The 12,668-nt window shown below is 37.2% G+C and overlaps 1 long non-coding RNA gene across 1 annotated transcript in view; it reads right to left on the bottom strand.

Annotated features, from left to right (window-relative positions):
* Positions 1–5,517: 5,517 nt before the first annotated feature.
* LOC108522038 (uncharacterized) overlaps positions 5,518–12,668 on the bottom strand; it is a 31,225-nt gene continuing 24,074 nt past the window's right edge. The window contains exons 4-5 of the long non-coding RNA XR_001883351.1: positions 7,186–7,268; positions 5,518–5,870 (exon numbers count right to left, since the gene is read on the bottom strand). This is a non-coding gene — a long non-coding RNA (uncharacterized LOC108522038). The remainder of the gene's footprint in view (positions 5,871–7,185; positions 7,269–12,668) is intronic.

Here is a 12,668-nt window from a genome sequence, read left to right on the forward strand (position 1 = left end):
AAGGGGGGTGGGATCATATCACAGAGTCTTTTTTGATATGCTGACCAGCCCACAGGCAATGGAGCTCATTTTTAAGTGGGGTGTGACAGGAGCGAATCTGGTTTCTAAAGTGGGTCAGAAGCTCTTGTAGCTATCCAGAGAAGAGTCTTCGGGGAGGGCCAGAGAGAACAGAGGAAGGGGAGGTTTCAGTGACCTCCAGCAGACAGACTGCATGTGGGAAAAGAAGAGAGGAGCCGCAGTGAGTGAGGCACACCAAAGCAGGAGGAAAAGCACTTTGGAGGGGAGCTGATGCGTTCAATTTTTGGAGCATTGAATTTGAGGTTCCTTCAGGACATCCATGTGACAGCATCCAGTAGGTTCTTGGAAACATGTGTTTGGAGTTGAGACAGCATTGAATTGAATTACTTTAACAGCTGAATTTTAGAAACCTTTAATCTTTTTCTTTTCAAGTATGGCCACTAGGAGTGATTTTGGCCCATTTAATAAAAAATGAGGACAAAGATGTGAATTGATACACACAGTTGAACCCAGTTTCCGTTCTAGATTGTAAGTCCCTAGTAACTTTCAGGGGCCTTCCCTGAACTCACTGGCCTTGTTTATGAACTTTTTGTTATCTATTCTTTCTTTAACACAGATGCAAATGGCCGAGTTAATCTTAGTCCACATTTTCATTATTGATCCTTGAAGGTCCTCTTCTGTTGCGTTTTTGTAAAATGTTCTTTTACTTCCATTCCCCACTGCCAACTCCCACTTTTCTCAGGATCTGCCACTCTCATTTGGTAAATATGTACATTTTTATCTGTATATGTCTTGAAGAATGTGCATGGCGGGGTCATGGCTTTTCATTTAGGTAGCCAATGTTGTGTTCTGCTTCAGTGTGATTCACGCTGGTTTTCCGTGGCATGTAGACAGAGGTTTTCCCGTCCCCTCTTCTGTGATGTCACTCAGGTTGTGCTTCCTTCTTGCCATCACACTGATGCTGAAAGGAATATCTGCACACATTTACCTCATGTCCTTTCGTGGTAATTCCTTTGGTATGTATAAGTAAAAGTACCATATGCATGATACACATATTCTTCATCTGACTTAGCACCGCTGGATCACTTGATCCAGCGGACTGGATCACCAGTCCACTTTCCTCCACTCTTGCATGAATGTTTCTACATCCCCACATCCCTGCCTACATTTGGCATTATGCGACTTTCTAGTTTTTGCTAATCTAGTAAATACTGTGATATTTCATCTAAAAATATTTCAATTTTAGTGACGACTAATGGGTTTGAGCCTCTCTTCATGTTCCTGTTTGTGTCATCATCCCTTTCTGTATTTCCTGTTCTTATAATTTGCCAGTTTCTTAAAAATAGAGATTGAGGCCGGGCGCGGTGGCTCAGCCTATAATCCCAGCCAGCACTTTGGGAGGCCCCGAGACGGGCCCCGGATCACGAGGTCAGGAGATCAGGCAAGGTGCTATTGTCTGCCCCTCCGATGCCGAGCCATTCGAGACAGGAGTAACGCCAAAATCCTGGCTAACATCGGTGACAACCCCGTCTCTACTGAAAAATAGTACAAAAAACTAGCCCGGCGAGGTGGCGGGCGGCGCTGTAGTCCAGCTACCTGGGAGCCCCTGAGGCAAGGAGAATGGTCGTGAACCCGGGGAGGCGGAGGCTTGCGTGAGCCCGAGATCCGGCCACTGCACTGCCAGCCTGGGCCCGACAGAGCGAGACTCGCCTCAAAAAAAAAAAAAAAAAATAAGAGATTGATACTTTATTATTTTTATTGTTTTATTGATTTGCAAAATTTTCTTTTGTGTTCTACATAGCAACTTAGTATCAGTTTTATACCTTTTGTTATTTTTCTACAGTTCTTGGATATTCCATTTGTCTCTCTCTCTTTTTTTTTATTGTCTTTGCTTTTCACTTTGAGAAGTTTCTACTGACGTATCTTCAAACGTACTGATTCTTTCTGCACCTGTGTCTGGTCTACCAATGAATCTATCAAAGGCATTCTTCATTCCTGTCATTGTGTGTTTAATTTCTAGTATTTCCTTTTTATTTTTTCTTAGCATTTTCATCTCTATGCTTACCTTACCCATTTGTTCTAGCAGGTTGTCCACTTTTTTCATTTGCTCTTGGCACATAAATCATAGTTATTTTTATTCCTGGACTGACAATTCCCAAATGTCTATCATGTTTGAGTCTGGCTCTGATTCTTGCTTTGTTTCTTCAGATTAAGTTTTTGCCTTTTAGCATGCTGTGTAATTTTTGGTTGAAAGCTAGAAATGATGTATTAGGTAAAAGGAACTGAGGTACATAGGTTTTTAGTGTCTTCATGTCCAGGAGTTAGGCTGTATTTACTCTTTAATGTAGCTACAGATGTCAGAGGCCAAAATTTCCTCTAGCATCCATGTCTTTGTCTCCCCTGTCGTCTTGGGTTTCTCTAAAATCTTCTTCTTAAGTAGAGCCTAGCCTTGCAGCTTCTCCCGTTGTTATCCCTGTTGTTATGCAAGAGCGCATTGCTGTGGTAGGAGAGTGTGCAGTGGAAGAGAATTCCACATACCTGTCATCAGGTCTCAGTTTCTCTGTGTCCCTGGACCGTGATCTTCACAAGTGCTTCTCAGCTTTTGATCTTCCTGAAGGCAGATAGAAGGACTAGAGGGATATGGTGTTGAGGATTTTCCTCTTCTCAGTTTGAAGACCAGACAAGGCTGGAGTTGTTTTGTTTTGTTTTGTTTTTTCTCACCCCACATTAGTTAGATACTGGCAAAACCCAGGTGGTTTGGGCTTTGTCAAGATGGTTTTCCTTGCAGAAGGTCTTTGTCAAGGAACACAGAATGCTCTGGGTGGGTTTCAACTCAGTTCCTTTTCCCTCCTTTGCCAGAGCATGAGGGGACTTTTTTCTATCTTCACGCTGATAGCCTGGTGGGGCTTCTAGGGGTAAAAGCAAACCTAGGTCCCCAGGAGATCCTGTCACTCAAGCTAGTCCACACTCAAGCTCCATATGGTAGCTGAAGGCTGCAGTGACAGCTTCTGCTCCCAGGAAGCTGTGATTCTCTGTATCTGCCTGGTAGTCTCTTCAATCTTCAATGTGGCAATTTGTCCTGTTACCTCAATTCTCTTATGAACTTAAGAAAAGTTGTTGGTTTTCCATTTGTTTAGCTTTTTTTCTCATTCTGAAGACAGAAGGGATGATGTTCAACATCTTTATATGTTGGACCAGACACTGGAAGTTGCATGTCACTTTTAGATATCATAGATATCTTTTTTCATCCTGTCATGTTTCACTTACCCACAGTTGTGCTTTATTGAACAGAAACCTTTAACTTGGATGTCACAGCATTATCAGCATTTTTGCTTTGTGTTTGCTCTTTCAAATGTTTTTCAAGAAGACTTTTCCTGTCCCTAGGTAAAAAGATACTCTCCTATTTTTTTCTATTACTTTGTAATTTTACCTTTCACAATTGGAGCTGTAATACATCTGGAATCCACCTTTTCATCTGCTGTTCCATTTTGATTTCCCCCCATAGCGAGCCAGTTTTCCCAATGGAATCTATGAAACAGTCCATTCTTTCCCATTTGATTTATGGTATATTAAGTTCCCACTTACACCTCCTCCTCTCTTCTGGGTCTATTCAGTTCCATTGGCCTACTTGTCTGTTCTCTTGCCAATACTGCAGTGTTTTGATACTATGTCAATAGCTGGTAGGAAAAATCCCTCCTCTTTTTTTCTTTATTTTGACTGTGTTATTCAGAAATGTACTTTTGAAGTAAATTATGTCTAGGTTTATCTCTGTGCCTTGTTTCTCCTATCTTAAATAAAAAAGGAGCACTGAGATTCCTTTAAGGCAATCTTTCCAATAAGCACATGCTTCCCTTTGTGTATAAGGACCCAGCTGTTACTGCAGCATGGGTAGGACCTGCAGTTCAGGCTGTTTTTGCAGCAGCCCCATGGTGAGCCCGTCATTCCTGAGCCAGGGCTGTGCACTTGCCACAGAGATGGCTGAGGTGACTGATAGCAAGGAGAGGGATCTTCTGCTGAGGATGACTTCTTGGATTCTTTGGCATCATTCTTTGTAAATATGCTAGGCAGCCTAAAAAGCCTCTACTTTTGGAGGCCACCTGATGTAACTAGGGTATCTTCTAGGTAAAAATACTGAGTTCTGCAATGCATGGTTATTCCCAAGATCTCACCGCTTCCTCATGACAGACCAAGAATCAGACCTTCTCATTGATTCTTAGTTTATTGCTTCAACCACCCACTGTACCATACGGCGTCCTTCAGTGAACAGGGAAGGTGGAAGTTCAAGTACTAAATTCTGATAAATGTCTACAGATAAGTGTGCTGTTCAGTTTGTTTCCAGTGGATGAACGGGGGTGTGATGCATGCTTCAAGTGAACCGTCAAACATGAAACCAGGACCTGATTTCCAGTCACAAGTTGGAATTTCTTTTCTTGTTTACTGACAACTTTAGGCATCTTGGGTTTCAGTATTTCAGTAAAAGAAGGTAGATTTCAAGGTCTACTGCAAATATTTTGAGGACAGCAAAGCTGTGACAGCAGGAAAAGGACCAAATTAGAAGCTGCAGTGACCTCACTGCCCTACTATTGACAAATGACTAATTGATTCTGTACACACAGCTGCTAGAACCAAAGCATGGACACAAGGCTAGCCGCATTGTTAACATAAACCATGTATCATTAAAAGTTAATATGTGGTTTCCTTTAAACAAAGAGGCTACTCCTAATGACAGACATATTCATCAAATGGTAGCTGTAATGGAAAAGAGAGGATATCATGTTGCTTTCTATTAAGGAAAAAAATTACCTAGAAATAACAGCACATCATGACAATATATATTTTATTTGCTATAAATAATATCATTAGACTATTTTTTAATGTCTTATGGTCCATCTACCCTAAGAAAATTGCCATTTATACTTTTCAGTTTCTCTTTGTTTATATGAATACCTATTTTACACAGTTGTAATCTTAGTTTACATACTACTTTAAATTCTTGTTTCCAAGCTCAGACGATATTATTAGTAACTATATTGCTTGGAGATTTTTTTTTTTTTTTTTTTTTTTTTTTTTTTTTTTTTTTTTTTTTTTTTTTTTTTTTTTTTTTTTTTTTTTTTTTTTTGCAGACAGAGTCTCGCTCTGTGGCCTAGGCTGGAGTGCAATGGTGCGATCTTGGCTCACTGCAACCTCCACCTCCTGAGTTCAAGCAATTCTCCTGCCTCAGACTCCCAACTAGCTGGGACTACAGGCGCGCACCACCTCGTCTGGCTAATTTTTGTATTTTTAGTAGAGGCAGGGTTTCACCAGGTTGGCCAAGCTGGTCTCAAACTCCTGACCTCAGGTGATCCGCCCACCTTGGCCTCCCAGCATGCTGGGATTACAGGTGTGAACCCCTGCTCCCCGCTGCTTGGTGATTTAATTTTAGAATTGTTGTGTGTATTTGAATGTTACTTGCAGTGTGGCAAGAAAATTCTTTTGTAACTTTATTAGAACTGACCAGTACCACAGACTGGACCACACAGCTGACTTTGGCCCGGGCAAAGAAGTCTTGGTCTTAATCCAACATGGATAGACTCAGGAAGTCACTCTCCCCAGCTCTGTTCAAGTGGTATAGAGGGGCCCAGGGCTCTGCTCCACGATGTCCACAGAAAGTCTTGGTCTAGAGGAATCTTCCCTTTAGAGGCACACAGCATTTCGAGTAATCTGCGTGAAATCAGTGCATTTCTCTTTCTTCATTCAGATGAAGTGACACTAAGCAGGAAAGTCTTTCAGGTTTGCACAATCTGTAGAGAGCAGGCTGATGATTCTTCCCCGGTCTCAAGCTATTCGATGAGCAGGATCTTCAAATTTGAATCCTAATATTAAGGATGTAGTAGAAACTCTATATCAAAATCTTTATTACAGCATTATTTATAATAATGAAGAATTAGAAATAAATATCCAACCATAGAGAACATATTGTTTATTAAAATGATGATATTTTAAGAAGCTATATAAAAGGTTGTTTTTAAATGCAAATAATGACATAAGGAAATACTTATGTTGAACAAGTGAAGATATTGGAATGCAAAATCCCATCTAAACAATGATCCTAGATACATTACAAATTTTTATCAGGAAATAAGTGGTTGATGTGTTTGTGCTATGTATATCTATGTGTATATGCACATAAAAATAATTCCCAGTAGAAAATACCTGAATTTTCACATTATCTGGGTTGCAAATTTATGGGCTATTTAAATATATTTTTCTATATACGCTTATAAAATTCAAGATTGACTATAGTGGGTATGTATTAGTTTTAGAACTAGGATTTTTTAAAAAGATATTTAAAAATACCTAAATCATGTTTTGCTTCTAAAGGTGGATAGAGCAAGTAAGTGCAAGACACTGCTAATATCAGCAGGATCCAGCTTCGCTCGATAACCCCACGGTAGAGGCAAATTCCGTCAACCAGCCACTGCACAAAGGAGTTATCCCTACCGACAAACTAAGGGACCAGCGTGTTTAACATACTTTATGCAGGAACTTACTTATATAGGATTTTAGAATCACATCACCAGGCCTAGGCATGAGTATGAACGGAGGCTCACATAATATACATTTAAATGTTTTAAAGTTTTAAACCAAGCTAGCTCTTAAATAAGGTGTGTTTCATTCTTCTGTCTTGTCAAGTGTATCTCCTCAATTATCTGAAAGCTGAGTACAATTTAGAGTTTGAGAATTCCTCAGAAGCCTAAGACTGCATGGGAATTGGCAACACAGGAGAACCAGACCCTGGGCTGTAGCCACCCTCCTCTTGTCCCAGCCCATGCCCTCATAGTCAGGCCTGGTGTGCACCTGTGGGGTCAACACAGCCTTCAGTTCCCAGATCTGTTCCCACCTCCGTAAGTGACCACCCCTTGGTGATCCCTACCCCGAAGGTGTCACACTTTTGGGGAAGAGCCTGTGATAGACCTGTCCAGGCCCCTGGAAGTGGGCTTCTGGGTACCTAGGCCCTGGATTCCCAGAGCATGGTCCAGAGAGAAGGCAGGTCCCTCTTCCCAATGTGGAGAAATGCTAGTAGGAGGCCAGAGCCAAGTGTGGCTCAGTATATCACCCAGGTTGGTAAATGTTTCATATGTGCTTAATAAGAATGCCTAATCTGTTATTGATGCAGTATTCACTTACATTGATTAGGTCAAGTCGGTTGATCACATTGTTCAGGTCTTTTCTGCCCTTATTCATTTTCTATCTAGTTGCTGTAACAATTGCTGAAAGAAGAGTCACCAGTCATCATTATGGATTTTGCTATTTCTCCTTTCAGTTCTATCTGGTTTTGCTTTATATATTTTGAAGATATGTTGTTCAGAGCATGCATATTTAGGATTGTTATATCTTCTTTGTAAATTAACCTTTTTGCCATCATGTAATATCCCTCTTTATCCCTGATAAAGGTCCTTGCTCTGAAGTCCACTTTGTCTGGTATTATATATATAGCCCATTTAGCTGCTTTTTATTATGTGTATAGTATGTCTTTTCCATTTCTTTACTGGTTATTCTAACCTTATGTGACATTTAAACTGGCTCTTGTATTAAACATATAGTTGGGGCTCATTTTTTCAGTCAAATCTGACAACCTAATTTTAATTAGCATGTTTAGACTATTTTAATTGAACGTAATTATTGATATGTTTGGAAGTGTACCATTTATTGTTTTCTGTTTTTTATTTTTTCACTCCTTTTGCCAATTACTTTTTTTTTTTTTTTTTTTTTCTTTTCTTTTTAATTTACATATTGGATTTGGGGTTGTATATCATTTTATTTTAGTTGTTCTGGGGATTGCAATATAAACATCTAACATTTCACAGTCTACTCAGTTCTGGAGATGGTGTTCTTTGACTTTATCCTACTAGGGATTAGCTGGGCTTCTCGAACCTATAAATTTATGTAATTCGTTAACTTTCAGAAGTTTTAAACATATTTCTTTAAATAGTTTTTTGCACCAATCTCTTTCTCCTCTCATCTGGGACTGCAAAGACATAAATGTTAGTTCTTCCAATATGATACCATAGGTTTTTGGAGCACAACCCAAGGCTGCTGACTTGGATTTTAAAAAATCCTTTTAAAAGGGATTTTAAAATTCTTTTCTCTCTGCATTCTTCAAATTGGTAACTTCTATGATCTGCTGTCAAGCTCACCAATTATTTTCCTTTTTAAAATTCCATTCTGCTAATAAAATAGTTCTTTAATTTCAGATATTGTATTTTTTAGATGTAAAATTTTTACTTTGTTCCTTTTCATAATTTTTTTTTCTGGCCAAGTAATACTACTTTGTATTCTAAACGTTTTCAAAATTATGGTGTCTAGACCGAATCCTGTTAATATCCTCTGAAGAATGTTAATTATTTGTTTTCACAGACAATTCACCTAGTTGTGTTTAGACTGAAAGTTCTTTCTCACTTTCTTTGATGTTGGTTTAGTTTTTAATGTTGCTGCTATACTCCTTGGCTCTGTCTTGCACAGGTACAGTTCAGGAATAAGTCTGGGCTCTGCCCCACTTAGTACACAGAATTAGAGGACTCCCTTCTCCAGCGCTCTCTTATCTGAGATTTGCCCATAGGAACCCCTTTCTTGGTCCTCTCAATAGAAAGTTCTGGTTTCCCTCAGAACTTTAGCTGCTAAATACATTAGAGAAGTCAGTGTGAAAGCAGAATTATAAATTTCAGGTAGAAAGTCCCCAGTAGGTAGGTTGCTGTGGTTTGCATGGTCCCCCAAAAAGCGTGTGTTGGAAAATTAATCCCTAATGCAACAGTGTTGGGAGGTGGGGCCTGATGAGAGGTGATTAGGCCATGAGGGTTCCACTTCATGAGTGGATTAACGCTCTCATTGCAGGAGTTGGTTCATTATAAAGGGGCAAGTTCAGCACCTTCACTATCATGCATGCATAGGCTCTTGCCCTTCCACTGTGGAATGACACAGCAAGAAGGCCCTCACAAGATGCTAGCCCCTTGATCTTGGACTTCCTAGCTTCTAGAACCATGAGACATAAATTCATGTTTATTAGTAATTGGTCACTCTCAGATATTTAGTTACAGTATCACAAAATGGACTAAGACATAGATCTTTTACTAGGTACTTTCTTCTCCAATTCATTGCACAGATCTCTTCTTTCCTGACAAGGCACACTCTCCAGGTATTAAAATTTATTTTTTCTCCCTCTGTAACCTAAATACTATCTCCTGCTTCTCTTTTAAGACCAGTCAAGCATCACCTCTTGTACAGTAACTCTCTCAGGAAGTATTCTCCAGAGCCTCGTCCCCAGTTCCCTAAGCACAATGCCTCAGTACCCTCGGCTTCTACACATATCCATTTGTTTTGTCTGAATTGCAACCTGGTGCAGTTTAGATATGCTCCATTGGATGGATTCGTGGATTTTAAAATCTGCTTTTAACTCTATTAACTGTCACAAATGGACAAGTGACTTATAGACACTCCTGAAAAGAAAATTAATATTGAAGAGAATACTAATAAAGAACACAAACAGTTACAAAATGACAAGACTGCTCTTGCCAGGACAAATTTTCATCAAGCACATTAACAATGAAATACACCCTGAATAGTTTTTCCCTAAGTGATGTCAAGGTATTATTCATCACATTTTATAAGACACTTTAAAACTAGGCATCCAGAATGAAGATAAATCTTTTCTATTTGTTTTCAGCAAAGTTTAATTCAAAGTTAATTCAATGAGTAGTTTGAAAATTTCACTTAGCTCTGATAATGATTTAGAAGTCTCATTTAAGGTTTTTATTTAATAGTAAAAGACAGAATGCCACATATTCAGGTTTAATGTTTATTCTTAGCACTGCAGTGAAAAAGATAGTTAAAATGATAAATGACGATTATAATACGATAAGCCAAAAGCTTATCTTTGTCAGCAAATACATGTAGAAAACAGAAAATATTGCTGAAAATATGAAGTAATAAGTATTAGAACAAACAAATTCTAGGAATTTTATTGTGCAGTAGTGCTGATGTTTTGACATATATCAGGTTTATGATATTTACTGGATTCTTTTGAAATACACAGTAAATTAAGAACTTCTTGTGAGTCATAAAGATGACTAAAAAGAGACATATTCTCAATATTATTTTTGAAGATAAAAGCAATATTTCATTAAAAAAACTGTCAGCCAATATTAGTGGTCGATTTTACTAGGCATAAATAAGGATCGTAGAATAAGGTTATAGAAATAGTATCACTCATGAATTCATTCATTTCGTGGCCTGAAAGCAAAGTGCTGCAGTGAAGAAACTGAATCCAGAAGTACACAAAGTATGATATGATGTAAACAAGGTAGCTCCTATTATAAAAATGACCTTTAAGATATAGAAGAATCTTCACAACAATTCATAATGGCATGAAGAGAGACAATGAAAACGTTTATGCAACATACATATGAGCTGTGCCACAGATATGCCAAAGTGTTTTCAAAAACTTCTACATTTCAATACCAATGTGCATTTGCTGATATTTTAAAATAAGTGGTTGTGAGTAGCATGTTGTCAAGCAGATAATTATTTTAAATGAATATACAAAATCAGCTCATTCAAAGTGAAGTTGTTTTTTTAAATTGTTATGATGCCATGATTTTAAAACATCATATTTTAATTACTTTCATTGTTATAATTTTCTGAAAGCTCATGCTATCTATTAAAACAAGTCATTTTCAAAAGTTTTAAAACTTAAAATGAAATTTCAACTTGTTTTAAAGAATGAAGGCCAAGAGAAGCCTAAGAAGGTATGACAACTGAATGTAATGTGATACCCTTTATGGAATTCCAGAACAGAAAAAAAGACATTACATAAAAACTAAGTAAATGTGAAAGAAGTATAGATCTTATTTATCAGTGTTAGTTCACTAATTGTAACAAATGAAATGACTCATGAAGGATGTTAACAGGAAGAATTGCAGGCAGAGTATGTGGGAAGTCTCTGTATTATCTTTACAATTTTGCTGTAAATTTAAAATCGCTCTGAAAAATAAAATGTATTTTAAAATAGCTTCTAAATGAAGTTTTCATCATGTAACTACTCTCATAATCAATTTACAGAATATTTTAATCATACCTAAAAACTCCTCATGCCCTTTTTGCCATCAGTCCTCCTCTCCTATCCCAGCTCCTAGAAACCACTGACTTGATATTTGTCCCTATAATTGTGCCTTTCCAGAATGTCATGTACATATGATAATACAGTTTGAATCATAGAATATGTAGTGTTTCGTGTCTTCCATTAGCTTGATGGTTTTAAAATGTATTCTTGTTGATGCATGTATCAGTAGTTCCTTTATTTTTATTACTGAGCACACTGCTGGTTGTAACTCAAATTGTTTATACATTCACCACTTGATAATTGTTTGGGTTGTTTCCAGTTTGGGACTATTATGAATAAAGTTAAAATAAACATTCATATACAGGGTTTTGTGTAGACATGTGTTTTCATTTCTAGAACGTGTTTTCAAATACCTGGAATAAAGATTGGTGGGTCACATATTAACTGCATGTGTAACTTTATAAGAAACTGCCAAATTGTTTTCCAAACTGTCTGTCCTAGTTTGACTACTGAAAAACAAAATATGAGTTCCTTCTCTTGGTGTGGTTTTTTGGTTGTTGTTAATTCTTAATTTTTGTATGTACATAGTGGGTGTTTATATTTATGGGTAATGTGAGATATTTTGATACAGGCATGCAATGTATAATAATCACATCAGGGTAAATGGCATATCCATCACTTCAAGCATTTATCTTTGTGTTACAAAAATCCGGTTATGTTCTTTTAGCTATTTTTAAATGTACAATTAAATTATTTTTTAATATAGTCACCCTATTGTGCTAGCAAATACTCTGTCTTATTCTTGCCAGCAATCAATATTGAAAATAGTTTTCATTTTAGCCAAACCAGTAGATTGTTGTGTTTTAATTTGTATTTCCCAAATGAATCTAATGTAAGAGTATATATGAATGGCAAGTAAGCTCATGGAAAGATTCTCAACATCTAATGATCCAGATCTACACAAAGTAGAATATGATATCAGCAAGGCAATTTCTATTACAAAAATGACCTTTAACATATAGAAGAATCTTTACACTAATTTATAATGGCATGGAGAGAGACAATGAAAATATTTATGTAACACACACGAGCTTTGCCACAGATATCTTATGATGAAGTATTTTCAAAAATTTCTAAAATTCAATATTGTGAACAATCTAATGACGTTGGGAATCTTTCCATGGGCTTACTTGCCATTCATATACATTCTTTTGTGACATGTCCAGGTCTTTTGCCTGTTTTTAAATTGGATTGTTTGTCTCTTATTATTAGATTTTGAATGTGCTTTGTACATTAGGAATACAATTTTTTTTTTAAAAAAAAGCATTTTCTTCCAATCTGTGGCTTGTCTCTTTATTTTATTAACAATGTCTTTTAAAAGCATAACTTAAATTTTTGTTAATGTCTGATTTATTAGTTTTTTCTTTTTATGGTTTGTGCTTAATGCTCTAAAATATTTGTCTAGCTTAAGGTTCCAAAGATTTTTCTCATATACTTAATTCTTTTTTTTTTTAAATTTTTTTTACTATACTTTAAGCTCTAGGGCACATGTGCA

This window comes from Rhinopithecus bieti, unplaced genomic scaffold (assembly GCF_001698545.2).
Source record: "Rhinopithecus bieti isolate Rb0 unplaced genomic scaffold, ASM169854v2 scaffold_63861, whole genome shotgun sequence".
In the NCBI taxonomy this organism is placed as follows: domain Eukaryota; kingdom Metazoa; phylum Chordata; class Mammalia; order Primates; family Cercopithecidae; genus Rhinopithecus; species Rhinopithecus bieti.